We start from the raw sequence: 20066 nt of genomic DNA on the forward strand, positions 1-20066 counted from the left end.
GAAAGGAGAAATTACTTTAGGGAGGAATTTTGGATTGGTTCCGAGAACAACCTTAATGTGATGGATTTGTAGGAAAGGTTCCTGAATAGTTACGCTTGCAGTTCACTAACTCTTCTAAGAGAAGTGATAGCTACTAGGAAAGCAACTTTCCATGTTAGAAATTGGAGCTCACATTTATGCAGAGGTTCAAAGGGAGGACCCATTAGTCTTTTGAGAGCAATGTTTAAATTCCACACAGGCGAGGGTGGTACTCTATGTGGAATTATCCTTTTGAGGCCTTCCATAAAGGGCTTTGATGGCAGGCACTCTGAAAAGTGATAGGTGTTGTCCATTTTGTAAATAGGCTGCTATGGCAGCGAGGTGTAGCCTAATAGATGTGTAGGCTAAATTGCACCTTTGGAGATGTAGTAGGTAACCTATGATGTGTTGAATAGACACGTCTAAGGGATTGATGTTGTTGGTATGACAGTATATTACAAATCTTTTCCACTTGGCTGCATAGCAGGCTCTAGTGGTGGGGCGTCTAGCTTCCTTAATGACGTTCATGCATTCAGGGGGGTAGATTAAGGTAACCGAATTTTAAGACCTCAGGAGCCAGATCACAAGGTTGAGCTGAGCTGGGCCCGTGTGTCTGATCTCTCCACGGTTCTGGGTTAGGAGGCGTGGGGAGAGGTGTAGTCTTTGGTGCGGAACTACAGATATTTGCAGTAGTGTGGTGTACCACGGTTGTCTGTCCCAAGTTGGAGCAACTAGGATGAGAGTCAGTGCATGTTGCTGTAGTTTGCGCACCACCATTGGAATGAGTGGGAGAGGTGGAAAGGCGTACGCAAATCTGCCTGACCAATTCATTCATATCGCATTGCCTTTGGACAATGGGTGTGGATACCTGGCGGCGAAGCTTGGGCATTTGGCGTTTTCGTGGGTGGCAAAGAGGCCTATCTCAGGTTGCCCCCACATTTGAAAGAATGGCTGAAGAATTTGTGGATGAAGTTCCCACTCGTGAATCTGTTGCGTTTGATGGCTTAACAGATCTGCTATGGTGTTTTGGACTCCTGGGACATGTTGAGCTAGGAGAAAGATGTTCTGGGGTATAGCCCATCTCCATATGCTCTGTGCCAGTTGAGAGAGCTGCAGAGAGTGCGTCCCGCCTTGTTTCTGTATGTAGTACATGGCTGTCATGTTGTCTGTGCGGACTAAGACAGCTTTGCCTAATATTTGGTTTGGAAAGCTTTAAAGGCTAGGAAAATGTCTAGTAGCTCCAGGTGGTTGATGTGGAGCAACTTTTGTTGAAGAGTTCACCTGCCTTGCATGGTGTGATGTAATAGGTGCGCTCCCCAGACGGAGAGCGATGCGTCCTCTGTCATGACTATCTGTGGAACAGGCTCTAGGAACGGTCGCCCTTTGGAAAGGTTCTTGGTGTTCCACCATTGCAGAGATCGATGAGTGCGACCGTCTACCAACACCAGATCTGTTAGCTGACCTTGAGCCTGGTTCCATTGGCGTGCTAAGCACTCCTGGAGAGGACGCATATGTAGTCTTGCATGAGGTACTATGAGTAGGCAAGATGCCATCATCCCTATTAGCTGCATGAACCCCCTTGCTGGGAGAGTGTTGAGGCTGAAATTTGTTTATGAGAGCTTGAATGTTTGCTATCTTGGTGGGGTTGGAATAGGCTAATGCTTTTGAGATGTCTAGTGTGGTACCGAGGTATTGTTGTATGTGGGACTGTTGTAATGAGACTTTGGGTAGTTTACTGTGAACCCCAAGTTGTAGAGTAGTTGGATAGTGGTGTGAGTGTGATGAACACACTGATTGTATGAGCTGGCTTTTATGAGCCAGTCGTCCAGATATGGGAACACGTGAATGTGTTGTCTTCTTAAGTGAGCTGCCACTACCGCTAGGCACTTGGTGAATACCCGTGGTGCTGTTGTGACTCCGAAAGAGTACTTTGAATTGATAGTGTTGGCCGTCCACTACAAACCTTAGATATTTCCTGTGAGCTGTGTGAATGGGAATATGGAAATAGGCGTCCTTGAGATCTAGAGTAGCAAGGAAGTCGCCCTGTGAAAGAAGAGGAAGGACCTGTTGGAGTGTAACCATGTGAAAGTCGTGCGATTGTATGTACAGGTTTAGAGGTCTGAGGTCTAGAATAGGCCTGAGAGATCCGTCCTTCTTTGGTATGAGAAAATACAGGGAGTAAACTCCTGTTTTTTTTGTTGCAGGGGAATTGGCTCTACTGCACCCTTTTGTAGGAGGGAGATGACCTCCTGTTTTAGCAGAGCTAAGTGTTGTGAGGACATTGAGTGTTGTTTGGGTGGTATGTGTGGGGGGTAGAAGTAAGTTCCAGACAGTAACCTGATTTAACTATTTGTTGCACCCACCTGTCTGTAGTGATGTTGGTCCAGACAGGCAGGAACTGTTGTAGTCTTCCCCTGACTGGAGTGGAATGGTCTGGGGGAAGTGGAGGGAAGTCATTGGGTTGGGGTGGAGGCAGAGCGGGTGTTGTTGGTCTTTCCTCTGCCTTTGCTAGTGTTGCCTCTGTAGCCTCCTCTCTGGTAACCTCTGATAAATGTAGACTGAGCGGGAGCCTTGTAAGAGGTGGAGGGGTTGTCTGAGGAGTAGCCTCTGGGGGTGCCCTTGTAAGTTGAGCGACAAAAGGAACGACTGGGAGCTTGCAGCTGCAAGGCTCCCATTGATTTAGCTGTGTCCGTATCCTTTTTCATTTTTTCAAGGGTTGAATCCACATTTGGGCCAAATAGGTGCTCCTGATCAAAAGGCTGGTTGAGGATGGAGCTCTGAACTTCAGGTTTAAAACCAGAGATGCGTAGCCAGGCATGCCTACGCAAAAGGACACTCTGGTTTACAGCTCTGGAGGCGGTGTCTGCCACGTCAAGACCGCAACGGATGGAGGTGTTGGTGATAAGCTTACCCTCCTGTATGAGTTCATTGGCCCTGTTTTTGTATTTATCTGGGAGGTGCTGTATTATGGACTCTAGTTCAGCATAATGTACCCTATCATACCTGTCTAACAGCGCCTGAGTGTTGGCGATGCGCCATATGTTAGCCACTTGTGAGGCTGTTCTCTTGCCAGAGGTGTCCAAGAGTTTAGACTCCTTGTCGGGTGGTGGAGCGTCACATGATGTCTGAGAATTGGCCCTTTTCCGTGCATTGGAAACTACCAGGGAGTCTAAGGGTAAGCTGGGTCGTCAGGGGCAGCTTTATATTTTTTGTCGATCATGGGGTTAATAACTCGAGCCCTAACAGGATCTTTGAAGACTTCAGGTGCATGCTTAATAACGCCTTTAAGCATAGGTAGTGTTGAGGTGGATCTTTGAGTGGTGTCAAATGTATCCATTAGGAAGTCCTGCTCTATGGGGTCTGTGTGCAAGGCAACCCTGTGGTATTTGGCAGCTCTGTGGAAGAGCTCATTAAAGCCCATGGTGTCCTCTAGGAGGAGGGGGGGGGGGGGGGGGGGGAGGAAAGGCCTGGAGGAGTAGATGTCATCCTGTGGAACATTAGAGACATCTGGCGTGTTATAGTCATCCCAGGGGTCTGGGGAAGAAGGTGGACTAGGATCCCCTAGTGCCACATCGTCCGGACCCCCACCCCCCCATGTCATCCAAGGTGTCATCATCGTCTACTGGTGTAGGGGAACAGTGTGGTGGAGGAGGTGGTGGAGAAGGGAGTCTTAGAGGAGATGTAGCAATGTCCCTTTTTTTAGGTGGTGGAGCCGGTGCAGGCGCCTCTAGTGGTCTTTTCCAAGAACTTAGAGTCAATTGACCAGTTTTAGGTTCCCTTATGAGAGCCTTTTGAGTAGGGTCTGGTGTGAACAGCTCTTCTGCTGTAGGTTGGTCTTTCGGTGCTGAACGTTTCGGTTCCGTAGGCTTCTTCGGCACCGACTCTAAAGCGGTTCTGTGTTGTTTTAGTTTGGAACCGTTCGTCTTTACAGTCTCTGTGGCCTGTGGAACTTGTTGTTTTTTCGGTTCAGAGCCTTCCTTGTCTCCGAATCCAAGCCCTTCGGGAGTGTTTTTTTGCTCGGCTCCGAATGTTTTTTCGGTGTTGACGAGTCGATGCTTGTGGGTTTTGGTGCCGTGTGCTTGGATGTGGAAGCAGCTGTCGGTACGGAGGAGGAGGAGGGCGGTTTCTTTTTCGGTGCCGATGATTTTGTTTCAGTACCGACGGCAGGCTGATTCGAGCCCGAGCTGCCTGAAGGCTTAGTAGGCTTCTTTGCAGGGCCAGAGGGCGGGGCATAGGAAGCAGTCTCTCGGTGTGCCCCTGGGCCTGAAGGTGAAGGTGTGACCGAAGCCTTTTTTGAGGGTGTAGGGAGGGGGGTCGGGTCGACGTTCTTACTTACGACCCGCTGCGCCGGAGTGATCTCTTCGACGTCGGAGTCGTCTGCTTCTGAGGCACTGACTAGGCCTTCTTCGACCCGCTCTCGCTCCGGCACGTCGACACCCTCTTGGAAGATGTCAGAGATTGATGTCGACGAGCAAGCCTTGGTTCTTCGCACGCGTCTGTCCCGAATGGTCTTCTCCGAGCAGAAAGAGGCACAAGCTGGACAGTCTCTGGCCTTGTGCTCTGGTGTAAGGCAGAGGTTTCACACCTCATGCAGATCGGTGTGGGGAAACTTCGACCCACATTGAGGACACTTCTTGAATGGCGTCCTTTCCATGAGCCAGAAGCCAAGGCCCAGGTAGGCCCGAAGGCCTTCGTCGACGATCAGAATCGAAGACTTCGATTTGGAGAGATCCGCGACGATTAGGGTTCGCGATCGACACAATACCGTTGTAAGGGTGAAGGAATGCGCGTCGAAAGTGGAATCGGTAACGGTTCCGAACTGGAGCGCGACAAACACATCCGAGCCCGATGGCGGGAAAAAACAATCTGAGGATGGATCCGATGCCCATGCGCACTATAGTCCAAAGGAGGAGTCACTTGTCCCGTGACTTCCCGAGACTTTTCCAAGACAAAAACAAGTGCAAACGTCCGGGCCCAACACCAGATGGCGATCTATGCTATGTGTGTGATCTGCAGCTCATATGCCTCGAACAGTTGTTTTGCGGAAATCTTTTGTCCTATCTGTGAGAAAGTGCCATCTTTCTTGCATGGTATGCCCCCACTTTTTGCTAAATTGCTGAATGTACTTCGATTGAGTGTACCCTAGGTTCCTGCCAATCAGGTGCCCAGGGCCTATGATCCTTCCTTAAACCACACAAACTCCAAATTGGCAAACCCTAGCCACATGTCAGCCCCTAGTAAATGGTACCCTAGGTACCCAGGGCCTTGTGGCCAGGGAAGGCCTCTAAGGGCTGCAGCACTCATTGTGCCACCCTCAGAGGCCCTGTACCCTTACACACACACTGCCCTTGCAGGCTGAGTGTCTGGGTGCAGGACAAAACAAAGAGTCGACATGGCACACATCACTGTGTACCATGCCCATCACCTACACTGCCAAGGCATATGTCAGCCACCCCTCTAGCTGGGTGCATTACGCCTATGGTGTGGGCACAGGAGCAGGAGCCCTGTGCCCCTACAGTACCCGGGTCAATTCCTGGGCACTGTAAGTGCAGTGCTGTCATTTAAGAGTACATGGTGCTGAGAGCTTGTCAAACACGAGCTCCACAGCACCATATTGGCAACACTGAAGCCTGGGAAGTTTGGTATCAAACTTCTCAGCACATTGAACCCACACTGATGCCAGTGTAGGATTTAATGTACTAAGCACCCCAGAGGGCATCTTAGAGATGCCCCCTTACAGCTAACTTACAATCCACGTCTGCTCTGAGGCTGCCCAGGCTGCCACACAGCAGACACGTTGCTGGACCCCTGGGTGGGAGAGCCCCTGCTCTCCCGGGCCTGCAACAATGCACATCCTGGGTGAGGTGAGAAATCTCCTCCCCCAGGATGAGCAAAGGGAAGCTTCAAAGGCAGGCCGCCATTTGGAGTTTCCCCAGGCCACTGCAACCCCCCACTCTGGCGGGAGGCTTGGCCGGAAACCCCATACAAGGACATGATTCTTAACCATGCATGCCTTCTCTCGGTGACCCCTATGGCCATGAGTCTTGCTGAAGTCTCTGCCCCGTCCAACGCCGTCTTTATGCAGGAGTTGGCGATGTTTTTGCCTTCATCTACTAGGTGTGAGGCTCTCTGGCGGTATTCTTCGGGGAGATGCTTTACTAGCTCTCCCATCTCGTCCCAGTGCTGGTACTGGTGTCTATTGAGAAGAGCATTGGAATTCGCCATGCGCCAATGCATAGCGGCGTTCCTCTCGACCTTTCTTCCTGTGAGGTCTATCCTCCTGCTCTCTTTATCAGGTGGTGGGCCCGAGGTTGCTGGTACGTTGGCCCTTCTCCTGGCCGTGGACGCTATGATGGAGTCTGCGGTCACGCTACCTTTGATGTAAGGGGGGTCCAGGGAAGAGTGCTTATACTTCTTCTCAGTCCTGGGAGTGATCGACCGGCAGGTCGCTGGTTCCTTGAAGGCTTCTCTCCCCTGATTCATCACGCTTTGAAGCATGGGGAGGAACTGGCTCCTCGTCTGGATGGGGAGCAGGGTCTCGACGAGAAAATCGGCTTTCGGCTTCTCTTCCTCGAGTTTGACGCCGAAGGCTGTCGCTGCGCTCCTGACCACCATATTGTACACCCCGATGTCGTCGGGTGGCGAAGGCCTCGAAGGGTACGTGTCCACGGACTCCTCCGGGTTCTCGGTGTCGAGATCCTGCCATTCAATCTCGTGGCTGGTCGATGGTGCCGAGCCGTAGACCGACTGTTGGTCTTCTTCCTCGGCTTCCTCTTCATAATAGGTCTCGTCTTCCTCTTCGAGATCCCTCATCAGTCCCTCGGTGTCGAATTCTTCCTCGACCTCGACGACGTCCGCCGATGAAACCGTTGGAATCTTGAATTCCTTCATCTTGGCGTCGAACTCCTTCTTCCATTGAAGGATGTTCTCCATCTCGGCCTCGAGCCGCCTCTTCTTTTTCTCCATCTCGGAGATGCTTTCGGCGTCGACAGCGGATCTTTTCGTCGAAACTTGCGTCGACGTCGACCGTTCTTTCAGTGTCGATCGGGCCGCTCCCTGGGTTGTCTTCGACGACCCTTGCCTTTCGGCGTCTTTCGGCACCAGGGAGTCCTTCTCTAAGGATCCGCTCGGCCTCTTGTCCATGGTTCCCCCTTTGGTCGTCGAAATTTTCGGCGCCGGGGCTCCCTTCGTGGACTTAGACTCAGATTTTCTCGAGTCACCCTCATGTTTGAGGTACTTTCTGTTTTTCGCCCGACGATTCTCTTACCTCGTCTTCTTTTTTCTTGTCGGTCTCTACGACCGTGAAGTTTTCGGCTGTCCCGGCGACGTTGTCCTCGTCGTCCGAGGAGAGGCCCAGATCGTAGAGCGACGGGGCCTTACCCTTGCCATCCATGCTGGCGTTGGCTCTTCTCTGCCGATCTCTCACCCTGAGCGTCTTCGGCGCGAAGGCTGAGCAGGCGTTGCAGTCCTTACTCTGGTGTTCGACCGGTAGGCAGAGGTTGCAGACCGGATGCTGGTCCTTCTGCGCGAATTTGTGGTGGCAGTTTGGGCAGAACTTGAATGGCGTCTTGTCCATTGCGCTCAGGGCCTCTGAGTGCGCATTCTCCAAGGTCATCGAAGAAAAAAGGGCGCTGAACCTCCTTTCTTCGCGCTGCTGATGAAATAACCTCCTTTCCTGTGAAAACTCCGATGTATTTGTCGACGAAACTCGCTTTTCTTTCTTCTTTCTTCGGTTGTAACTCTGGAGCTTCTCGATGACGATCCAGACCCAACGGCGGAAAAAAGAATCTGAAGATGGCGCCCCAAAGGTGGGACTTCCGCAGGAAGCACGACGACGTCACGGAAGGTGCACCAAATGGTGGTCGTCGCCGCCCACCTGGGCTACAAAAAAAAAACAACAAAAAAAAAAACAAAGAAAAGACTACGAATCCGGACCCAACCACAAGATCGCGGAATAATGCACAGCATAGTGAATCCAGAAAGATTCACGCTGCAAAACCTATTTTTAACCCCTGGCAGCAGCCCGGAACCGCGGACCCAACACACTCTGCACCAGCCAAGCCTGGCCAGTGCCGGAGTGGACAAAGACCCTGAAGACGACCCCACGGCGACTGTGACCCCGAGTCCGGCACCCAAGGACCCCCCTCGACATCCCGGAGGAAGCCTGCAGCCTCAGAACCAAGTGCCACCCCAACCGCGATCAACCAGAGGGTAAGATTCCCGACGTCAAAAGGCACCCCTGCACCCCCCTGTACCCAATCCCGGGGTACCCACCTAACCTACAACTACCCAACTTACCTCTCGAAGTGGTGGTGGCACCTGAAACATCCTCGTCCCCGAGCCTGCAGCCTTTTTCCAAACCGGAACATTCCCATTGATTTCCATTGAGCGCCCGAAGGCTCAAAAGCACCCTGCACCCAGCCGCCCGAGTGGCCCTGGCAGTGCCCTCTCTACACTAACCTACTTCCCCACTTGCCCTGAGTAAGTGACCAGGAGCCCAGCTCCCACAGCCGCGTGGCTTGCCAGACAGCAGCCACCAACCAAGGCCCCCCTATCCCTCATAGGATAACATTGGGCCTAACTCTCTCTGCACCCGGCCGTCCTGAAACCGCTGAGGGTGAACCAACTGTACTTATCTAACACTGGGGGACCCCTGAGTCCATGCCCGGAATTTCAACTCTGCCAGTCGAGTACTTACCCTTAAACCGCTAACTTCATTTTCCTCATAGGGTAACATTGACTGGCTTTTTCTTCAAAAATCTTCTAAGTGTGAACTTTTCAAAACTGCAAAAATTCACCAAAAATCAGCCAAGTGACAAAAACGAATTTACTCACCTGCTCCTAGGTGAGCTCCCAGTGCTGGATCTTGGTGCCCAGCCCTGACCCTGAAAAGGGTTCACAACTATACTTACCTCTAACTCATTTTTCTCCCATAGGAAACCATTGTCTGCTTTTCTGTGAAATTTCTTCTAAGTGTCTATTTTTGCAAATTTGAAATATTCTTTTAAAATCGTACCATTTCTGCAACCGAAATTACTTACCTGCTTTTGATAAGGACCCCAGTCCTGGGTCTAGGTACCCAGTCCTGGATTACTAAAGTAACGATAAAGTACTCTACCTGCAATTTGAATTTCTTGCCATAGAGATCCATTGAATGTTTTCTTTGAAATATTTTCTAAGTGCTAACTTTTGAAATAGCTAAATATTATTTAAAAATCATTACAGTTATTAAGTCGACTTTCATCACTTGATTCTGAATACTGACCCAAGGCTGGTTCTAGGAGCCAGACCTGGAATTCCAAAAGTAATTTATTACAAATACCCTGAATTTACCATTGAGCTCAATGCATTGTTATGTTTAGGAAATAGGATTGTTTATTGCAACCAACTGTGACTGTTTACACAAATTTATTGCTTAAGACAAAAGTATTTATATTCAACCTCTCATTCTGAGAAAGTATATTTTTACCCCCTTTGTGGTTCTAAAAATAAAACAAGCATATATTTTATATATATAAACCATTGGCCTAGAGTTCAGTTATTGAGTGTGTGAAACCATTTGCTGACTGAGTGTGTACAATAAATGCTTTACACTGTCCTCTGGTACTGCCTTACTGCTCGACCAATCTACCACTTTTGAGAGTAAGGTCATATCTAACTTTGACCTCTATCAGCCTCTGGGGGACTGTGGACTCTGTACACCCTGTACCTATTAGGGAACAGTATATACAGAGCCACTTTCTCACACTATCAATATAGTATAGTAGTGCTCTTTTGAGTTCAACTATATGTAAAGCTCTTTCAGCTACTGAATCTGGTTGAGGGAAGAACACAGGTAACTGATTGGTTAATATGAAAAGCAGAAACCACTTTTGAAAGGAATTTAGGGTTTGTACGAAGAACTACTCTATCTTTATGAAGTTGAAAGAAGAGTGCTTCTAAGGTTAATGCCTGTAACTCATCAGCACGTCTTGGTGAAGTGATAGCAATCAGAAAGGCAACATTCCAAGATAGAAATTGTAATGGACAATTGTGGAATGGTTCAAAAGGTGGACCAATGATCCTTATGGGTACAATGTTAAGGTGGTATTATTCTTTTAAGACCTTCCATAAAAGCTTTAAGTACTGGAACTTTGAATAAGGATAAATGCTGTCTGTTCTGCAAATATGCAGCTACTGCATTAAGGTGTAGTTGAATAGATGTGTAGGCTAGGCCCGCTCATTGTAAATGCAATCCCTTTCCACTTTGCCGCATAACATGCTCTAGTGGCAGGTTTCCTTCTTCAAGAATTGATTTAGGTATCCAAACCATGATTTCAGGAGTCAAATCGCTAGGTTGAGCTTGAGGTTTGGATGTCTGATTTCTCTATGGTTCTGTGTGAGAAGGTTGGAAGTGAGGTACAGCTTTTGATGTGGAACCACTGACAGTTCCAGTAGTGTAGTGAGCCATGGTTGACAAGCCCATGTATGAGTGATGTCTGCCTTAGTTTCCGAACTAGAAATGGACGGCGAGGGAGAGGCGGAAAAAAGCGTAAGCAAATATCCCCGACCACTTCATCCATAGGGCATTGCCTTTTGATAGCTGGTTTGGGAGTCTGGAGGCGAAGTCTGGGCATTTTGAGTTCTCTGCTGTGGCATAGAGGTCTATGTGCGGAAATCCCCATTGTTGGAAGTACGGAGAAGAACCTGGGGATGAAGTTCCCATTTGTGGACTTGTTGCCACATCCTGCTGAGTGGGTCGGAAAACTGGTTGTGCATGCCTGGAAGGTGTTGCCAGGAAAAGAATTTTGTGATGTATTGCCCAACGCCAAATGGTCTGAGAGAGGCATGATAACTGTAGATTGAGTGTCCCCGTTTATGTACATAATACATAGCTGTCATATTGTCAGTTCGGACTAGGACAACTTTCCCTGTGAGGTGAGGCTGAATAGCTTCTAGTGCTAGATAAACAGCTAGAAGGTCCAAGTAACTGATGTGTAGACTCATTTGCTCGGTGTTCCATAAACCTTGAATTGTTAGGTGATGTAGATGGGCACCCCAACCTGTGAGAGATGCATCTGCTTTTAGTACGACTCGTGTAATAAGGTCGATGAAGGGCCGCCCTTTTGTTCTACCACTGCAAAGAGTGATAAGTGCGACTGTATAACACTAGGTCTGTTAATAGACCCTGTGATTGATTTCACTGGCGTGCTATGCATTCTTATAGAGGATGCATGTCTAATTGCATGAGGCACTATTGTGATGCATGATGCCATCTTTCCCAATAGCTGCATGAAAGTTTTGACTGTTAGATATTGGTGGTTTTGAAACTCTAGTACTAAGTTTTGAAAATGTTGAATTCTGACTGTATTGAGAGGCTAGAACTGTATAAGTATTTAGTGTTGCCACTAGATAGGTTTGCAGTTGTGAGGGTTGAAGATGGGACTTAGTGCATTGACTGTAAATCCCAACAGATAGTGAAGGTTTATGGTTTTTGAGAGGGCTGTAAGCACTTTTGCTGTGTGTTGGCTCAGATGAGTCAATCGTCCAGATATGGGAAGACATCTTCTGAGATGCGCTGCTACTACTGCTAGACATTTTGTGAATACTCTGGGTGCAGTAGTGACTTCGAATGGGAGTACTTTGAATCAGTAGTGATTTCCTTCTATCACAAATCTGAGATAATAGCGATGTGCTGGGTGGACAGCTATGTGGAAGTATGCCTACTTTAAGTCTATCTAGTGTAGACATAAAGTCGCCTTGTTGTAAAAGTGGAAGGATTTGTTTAAGGGTAACTATATGGAAGTGTTCCAACAGTATGTATAGGTTTAACGGTCTGAGATCCAAGATTGCTCTTAGGGGCCAGTCCTTTTTGGGAATCAGGAAGAAAAGGGCATAAACTCCTGATCCTTGGTGTTGGAAAGAAACTGGTTCTATAGCTCCATTTGTTAGAAGAGCTTGTACTTCTTGTTTGAGGAGCTGTAATGCTGAAGCAAGATTCTGTGAGTACAAGGTGGAATAATGGGAGGGTTGCTGGATAATGCTGAATACCCATTTCTCTGATGTTAGGATTGCCAAATGGGAAAGAATTGTATTAGTCCTCCCCAACAGGTGTTAGAATAGTGAGCAAGTCACTATTTGTTGGGAGATGGAGAGGTACGTGTTAGTGCAACTCTACCTCTGCCCTTGAAATTGTTTCCTCTGTAACCACCTTTATAAAATCCTCTTGATGGCGAGGATTGTGTATTTGACTTATATGAGGACGCATTTGGATCTGAGGAATTACCTTTGGATCCCCCTCTATAAAAGGAGTGGCGAAAGGAGGGCTCCTATTTATTTTGCCACTTCTGTGTCATTTTTCACTTTCTCAAGTGACTCATCTACTTGAGGTCCAAAAAGATTTGGTTTATTAAAAGGGTATTAAGAATAATTTGTTGAACCTCCCGTTTAAACCCAGAGATTCTCAACCATGCATTCCTTCTAAGAAGAATGCTGGTGATAATAAACCTTGTATCCTGTATCAGCAGGATCTAGTGCACATCTGATAGATGAATTAGATAGGAGTTTACCCTCCTGCACTAATTCTTTCCCTTTTTCCTGTGTTCTTCTGGGAGATATTGGAGCAAGTGCTACATTTCGTCTCAATGAGCCCTGCCAGATCTTGCTAGTAGGCCTTGTGTATTAGCTATATGCCAATGGTTGGCGGATTTTTGCAGCTACCTGTTTCCCTGATGCATCTATTAATTCAGACTCCTTGTTTGGAGGTGGTGCATCTGCTGTTGTTTGGGAAATAGCTCTTTTCCTAGCATTTGACACAAGTAAAGAATTTAGGGGTATCTGTCCTCTGATTAGTTGGAGGAGGTTTGTATTTTTTGTCACCCTAGGTGTTAAAATACAAGCCTGTGTAATCAATATCAGGCTGTGTGTGTGGTGAACCCAGTGGTGTAATATCTAAAGCGTTTGAGCCTGGTGGTGGTGAAGATGGGGGAGGCGTTAGGATAGGGCTTGTAGCCACGTACTACTACTTTTTCAGAAGGATGTTGCTTAAATCCTCAGAAGGAATGTTCCTTTTAGAAGGAGTGACATGTTTAGCAGATATATGTCCAGTGTGTGGGTTAATGTAGATCTTTTTCTGCTAAATTTGAGCAGTGACTTCGTAGGGAAATCTTTTTCTACTTCGGATCCAGCTTCTCTTGTATATAACCTCTAGGATCGGCTACAGAGGCTTATGATGAGCTGCTGAAATTTCGGTGCCAAGCTGGATTTGTCCTTTTTGTCCTTTGGAGCCAAAGATTTCGGTGTCATAGGAAGTTTTTCTTGGCCCGGTCCCGAGCCGGAAGGCTTGACTGTGTTTCGGTGCCGAGCCCGAGGGCGGGGCGTTGGTGCTGACCATGGCCAGAAGCCTTATGTTTGGTAGAAGGAATCTTGAGGGGCAAAGGAGCTTTGGTACTCCCGGCACCCTGTTTCGCTGGAACATCTTTAACTCGTGCTCGATTTCCAGTTCGGAATCTGACTCTTGGATAGAGAAAGCCTCTTCCTCTTCCGCTGCCTCCATTTCTTCGTGTTCAGTATCTTCTCCGAAGATACGCAGTGTGTGTTTGATGTTCTGCCGTTGCATGCCCCTTTGTCGAGCCAGACGGTCCTGCAAAGTCTTTTCAGACTGGAACGATCAACAAGAGTCGCAGTCCTCTTCATTGTTCTCCAGTGAGAGGCACAAGTTGCAGACTTTATGCAGGTCGGAGCACGGATACTTGGGAATGACACTGAGGACAGAATTGAAACGGAGTTCGTTCCATCGGCAGAAGACTGGCTACTACGAAACAGAGTGCAAGTCAACCGACACGGCTAGGCCTGAAGGCCGCCAACAATGTCTTCTATACCGAAGATAGTGTTTTTTTTTCTATTTTTAGAGATACGAAGAATATGAACTGTGTACGGAACAATACCAATGAGGGTATAGATTGTTTGCGCACCGAGGAGTGCCAGAAGAATGGCGTCGAACCGGAGCGCCGCAAACCACGTCCGAAACCAATGGTAGAAATAAAACAATATAACAATGGAGTCGATACCCATCTCAGAAAGGAGAAGTCACCTTACCTTGTGACTGGAAAAGACTTCTTTGAAGAAAAACCACTTGCAAACAAAACTAGATGGCAGGAGTATGCAAAGCATGTGTATCTACAGCACACATGCCTCGAACACTCAGTTTTTGAGTTGCCATTACATTTTGACACCTTGGATTGATCTTTAGGAAATTTGGTAAAACGTTCGCACAAAATCTGGAAAACAAAAAATCTGCTAAGGTTCGGCATCCCAAATTTCATGCAAATTAGTGCTAGGGAAAAAAAAGTTGAGTGGGGAAAGGGGCGGGGGTCGGGTGTAATTGGGTTTGTCCATTTTAGCTTTCATGTGTTTTCTGCTGGTGCCTACAGCAGAAACCATTGAAAGGATTTACATGAGACTTGGCATAATAAAAGTAGGCCATGAATCAGAAAGTATGCTTACGTTTGCTTGTTGTAAATCCATTTAGTAGGTTTTGAGATATTAAAGTTACATTTTGACACAGTGGAAAAAAATATGTTCACAGCCCGGTTTGGGGCGATTCCATGATGTGGATCACGCACAGATAAAAAATTGAATGCTCATTATCTCACTCTTGCTGTAACAGGTGCAGTCACAAGTGTCAAATAATCTTGTAGGTCTTATATTATATTACATTACCATTAACACTATGAATGAGATGAACATGAATGAAATATTGACTGCTGTGATGATACTTTGTGATTTAATGACGTTGCAATTTTAGGTGTTATTTTTTATTAGTAAAAAGATATTGAATGGTCATAACCATTTCATTTGATTTGTGGGTTTCTGTTTCAATGGCTGTTGTGCAAGTTATGCATTGCGAAACTGGTGAATTTTTATTTATTTTTGGTTATATCATGACTTTAACTGTATTTATTGGGTGAATTTCTGTTTATGTTTAAACATATATTAAGGTGTTAAATATTTTTCAGGGTATAAGCGACACATGAAGTACAGAGAACAATTTTATAGGTCAGTGGTTCTTAACCTTTCGATTTCTGTGTTTCCCCACATTTCTGAAGGCCAGGGAACCCAGTGTAAACAATTTTTACAATTTGAACCTCAAAACAATACACGATAATGCCGAAATGAGTACACATTAAACAAATACATAAATTATGAAAATATTTTAATTCACAAAAACACAACATATGAGCAAACTGACATTTAGATTTATTTACATGAAGCAATACGCTAGACTCCAGCATATCACAGTTTTTTAGTTCCTAATGCGTGGTTTTACCCAGTGCATACCAATGTTGTTTTAACTGATGCACCAATCCATACTAGATTCTGCATGCTGCACTTGCACTGCTCCCACAAATCAACAGGATACCAACTTAAAGTTTAGCTTCTAATTTCAAATTCAGAGCATTTAAAAACTTTACATTTTCCTATTTTGTATATGTACTTTATTAATCTGCTAATATCTTTTGCAATTTTACACTGCAGTGGACCGTGTGAACCCAGGTACCGTGACCCCAGGTTAAGGACAGCTGCTTTACAGCAATGTCTAGTCAAACAATGGTATGCGCAACTAGGAAATGGGAGGTTCTAATGTTGGTGGAGCCTGCTGTTTAGCATAAACTGCAGCAGCGGAACAAAAAGGATATATCATTTGGGAGATTGTTTCTTGACCCACAGTCGCAGGTGGCCATCAACACAGACATGTTGTGGTGCACATATGGCTAACCTAACTATACAGCGGCAGTGGTTGCCACAGCACCAATGGCTGGCAAGCACCTACAGCACTGTCATTGCCCACCACGGGAATCTCAACCTTGATACCCTTTACAGTTAAAATATGCCTATTCATCCACACAAACAGTTAAAACATTGTTCAGACCTGCTCAGGCAACAGAATGGGAATCCACTGCATCCTCAACCTTGCGATCTGATAACTAAGGTCATGGAATTTGGTGCAGTTTCAGGAGGATTGTATGTATATTGCTAAATAAATGAGATTACTCAAACACGCTATGTAGCATAATGGAAATGCCTTGTCCTGTGCTGTTCCAATCTTCATATTTATCTATTAGCACAGCAGTTCTCAACTTGGGGTCCTGGGACACCTGGGAGGGTCTGCTGCACCTACTCCGGGGGTCTGCGACTGCTTAGAAAATTGAATAATGTTAAATTAATAAAAAGTAAAGTTTTAAAATGGAGGAAGGGGGACAAGCATCAATGCAGCGGAAGAGAGGGTGACACGGACAAGGGAGAGAAGGAGGCGCCAGGAGCAAGCAAATGGGACAATGGAGTGTGGTAACCAAGTAGTCCAACAAATGCAAGTTTGTATCCCACCGCTAATCCACCAATGTGTGAAAGTGGCTGTGTACATACTGTTCCTTAATAGGTACAGGGTGTACAGAGTCCACAGTCTCCCAGGGTTTGACAGAGGCTAAAGTTAGATATAACCTTACTCTCCAAAGTGGTAGCTTGGCCAAGCAGTACGGCAGTATCAGAGGACAGTGTAAAGCATTTGTTGTACACACTCAGTCAGCAAATGGTCTCACACACTCAATAACTGAACTCTAGGCCAATGGTTTATATATAAAAAATATATGCTTGTTTTATTTTAGAACCAACACTTGGCATTAAAATATATTTTCTCAGAATGAGATGCTTTATATAAATACTTTTGCAATATGCAATTGACTTTTGTAAACAGTTACAAGTGGTTGCACTAGGCAACACTATTTTAAACACAACAATGCATTAAGCTCAATGGAAATTTCAGGTTATTTGCAACAGATTACTTTTAGGATTACTTTTGGAATTCCAGGACTGGATCCTAGATTCAGTCCTGGGTCAGTACTTAGAATCAAGTGATGAAAGTCGACCTAATTACTGTGATGATTTTTAAACAATATGTAGCTATTTTAAAAGTTACACTTAGAAAATATTTCAAAGAAAACAGTCAATGATTCCCTATGGAAGAAAATTCAAGTTGCAGGTACAGTATGTTCTCGTTACTTTTGTAATCCAGTACTGGGGACCTAGACTCAGTACTGGGTCCTTTAGCCAAAACAGGTAAGTAATTACGTTTTCAGATATTATACGATTTTTATAGAATATTTAAAGATTGCAGAAATGGACACTTAGAAGAGGACACTTAGAAGAAATTTCACAGAAAAACAGTCAATGATTTCCTATGGAAGAAAATTGGGTTACTGGCAAGTACAGTTGTAAGTATTTTTCAGTCAGTGCTGGGCACCAAGATCCAGCACTGGGAGCTCACCTAAGAGCAGGTGAGTATTTTCGTTTTCGTTACTCGGCTGATTTTGCTTAGAAAATTGAAAAATGTTAAATTAATAAAAAGCATATTCATAAAATGTAAAGTTTTAAAATGGAGGAAGGGGGGCAAGCAGCAATGCAGCGGAAGAGAGGGTGACACAGACAAGGGAGAGAAGGAGGCGCCAGGAGCAAGCAAATGGACAATGGAGTGTGGAAGGGAGGAGTTGGGGTCAAGGTGATGCCAGCAGTAGGCAAGAGGAAGGGGCTGTGGGCAAGCTGAGGAGCATGGAGGGGTGGCAAGTACACAAGAGACAGCACAAAAAGATTCACTCTCATTTCGTTAAAAATAAATAAGTAGCACATAAAAGAATGAGCAGCAGAAGAACACAAGTAATTAGTGTAACACATGAAGATGAAGAAAGCCAACAGCAGCAGAACAACTAAGAACATTAGAGTGACAAAGAAGCCGACAACGGTAAGCAATGGGCAGCCTCTAAGCCCGTTGTTAGAAAACAAAAGGTCTCAAAAACCAGCAAATGCACTGCCTAAACAAAACCTAACGACCAAATATAAATCCCACTATGGCGACACAAAGGCCTTCAGTGGAGATAAATGTTGCAAATCTTTAAAAAGTCTCAGCAAAACTGGTGATTTAAACAATGAAGGATGATTGTGGAACATGAAAAACAGACAAAGCACACAAGTAGCTTTTAACAGTGCCCAAACCGGGTCCTTGCTCAGCCATGGACAAAAACTAAATTTCAGAAAACTTGGCCTACGATTTTGTGAACGCTGCACCAAACCACAAATTTGTCACAGAGACCGGCATACACTCATTTGGTAGAGGGACGCCTTCTGGCCAAGATAAGATATACAACTTCGGGGGGTGTTTGTCAAATGAGGTCAACTAACGCTGCTTATCTTCCAAAACAGAGATGCAAATTGTGCAGGTCTGGGTGTAGCACTCTCTGCTGCTGCAACAAAAGAACTTCCCAGAGGCAGCATGATTGGAGGAGAGATGTTTATGCCCATGAGCGCCGGGTACCACACTTTCCTGGCCAATCCGCAACTACTAGGATGACTTGGGCCCAGTCAGCCCATTTCTTCTTCAGAACCCATGGCAGGAGAAACAGCGGTGGGAAGTCATACAAGAGTCCAGAGTCCCACTCTAGCTGAAAATAATCTCAGAGAGCCTTTTCTAGGCACTCTATTGTTCAAAAATGCTGACATTATGCTTTCTCAGCAGTGGGGAAAAGATTGAGCCAGGGTTCTTCCCTTTGATGGAGAAAAGGAAGGCTTTCAACACCAAACAAATTGCACCAAACTCCATCAAACTGATGCGGGGTCAAGCTTCCGCTGGAACGATAGGCCTATCTCCACTGCTCCCAGATGGCTTCCTCAACTCATAAGCGATGCTTCAGTCACTACTGTCAACTATGGGTGGGTTGACGAGCGGGCCTACCACTAACCCAATTGCGGTCCAGCAGACACCACTGCTTATTTTATTTGCAGTTTCCTCCGAAATCTGGATACAAACCAAAAGACAGATCTAGGAGCGTCTGCGAAGAAATCAATGATAGCAAACTCCAATTATGGTAAAAGGTTTGCTGTTGCCTGGAGGTGGTTGACGACTACCTGGGTCAAGCCCGCCTTCAACAGCCAGCTGCCAACCACTACCATCGCTTTCGTGAACACTTGAGGGCCACTGTCGAGTCTAAAACTGAGATATGCAATCTGAAAATGCTCCTGACCAACTGTGATCCGTAAGTAGCACTTGTGGGCCTAGAGAATGGGGATATGGAAAGAATCGTCTTGCAGGCCTAAAGCAAACCATCCGGAGCATGCACTAGAACTCCATTTTCTCACAGGAGGTATTCTGGCGTCCATGCTACGTCTCTTTACAAGAGTAGTAGGGAGACAGAAGCAGTGTTTTGACTTCTTACATTTCTTGTTTTTGGACTTACCTGAAGATTTGGAGGGGGATAAGGACCTCTCTCAGAAGTGGCCTCAGGACCAAGAATGCATCCTTGACTTCGATCGAGATGAGGCCTTGTGAGCCTTCCTATGACCTCACAAATGTAGATGGCCTTTGGGCTCATCTGAGAGCAGCTTTCTCACAACTTCAAGTGCAAGGAGCTGAGACACACCAGAGACAGAACTTGTGCGGGTCCATCACCAGCATCTCCTTTCGGCAATCTTTATAGAGTTTGAACCTAGTTGTCTGAGGGTGAGGAGGACATGTCCCCTCCACACTAGAGAAAAATGTAAGAAAATGTTTTCTGTAAAGTGACAGATTTCGAGGGAGCGGGTTCCCGATCGCGTTCGAAGGCGCAGAAAGGAGAAAACCGACACTGACTCGGAGAGGTGGCAGTTATAGTGTGGCCCAGTATTTTTTAGGGCGGTACAAACCTAATACGGGGCCACACTACTCCACCTACCAGCGCAAGAGGGAATTGGTGAGAAAAATCTTCAAACCCTGTTTAATGGCAGGCGGTATTTACAAGGAGAGGAATCTGTGGTTACAAGTATCCATCAGAAATAGAGGAATCCAACCCTTACTTATCAGAAAATGGACTATAAAGTTAAACAAAGTGAAACAGCATTTACAAAAATGACCTACTTCAGAGCAATGCATTATTTACAGGGATTATATTCACAAGGATTACGACGACGGGTTGTGAGGCCAAATAGATTTTGATCAATTGGAGCGCATTGCCTGCTAGCCAACAGAGTGCTCTTTCTTCTCTATG

General features: G+C 46.2%; 1 protein-coding gene across 4 annotated transcripts in view; it reads right to left on the reverse strand.

Moving 5' to 3' along the window:
• Positions 1-20066, reverse strand: part of CREB1 (cAMP responsive element binding protein 1) — a 283803-nt gene that overhangs the window by 51832 nt on the left and 211905 nt on the right. The window lies entirely within an intron of this gene.

The sequence above is a fragment of the Triturus cristatus genome, chromosome 3_2 (assembly GCF_964204655.1).
Source record: "Triturus cristatus chromosome 3_2, aTriCri1.1, whole genome shotgun sequence".
In the NCBI taxonomy this organism is placed as follows: domain Eukaryota; kingdom Metazoa; phylum Chordata; class Amphibia; order Caudata; family Salamandridae; genus Triturus; species Triturus cristatus.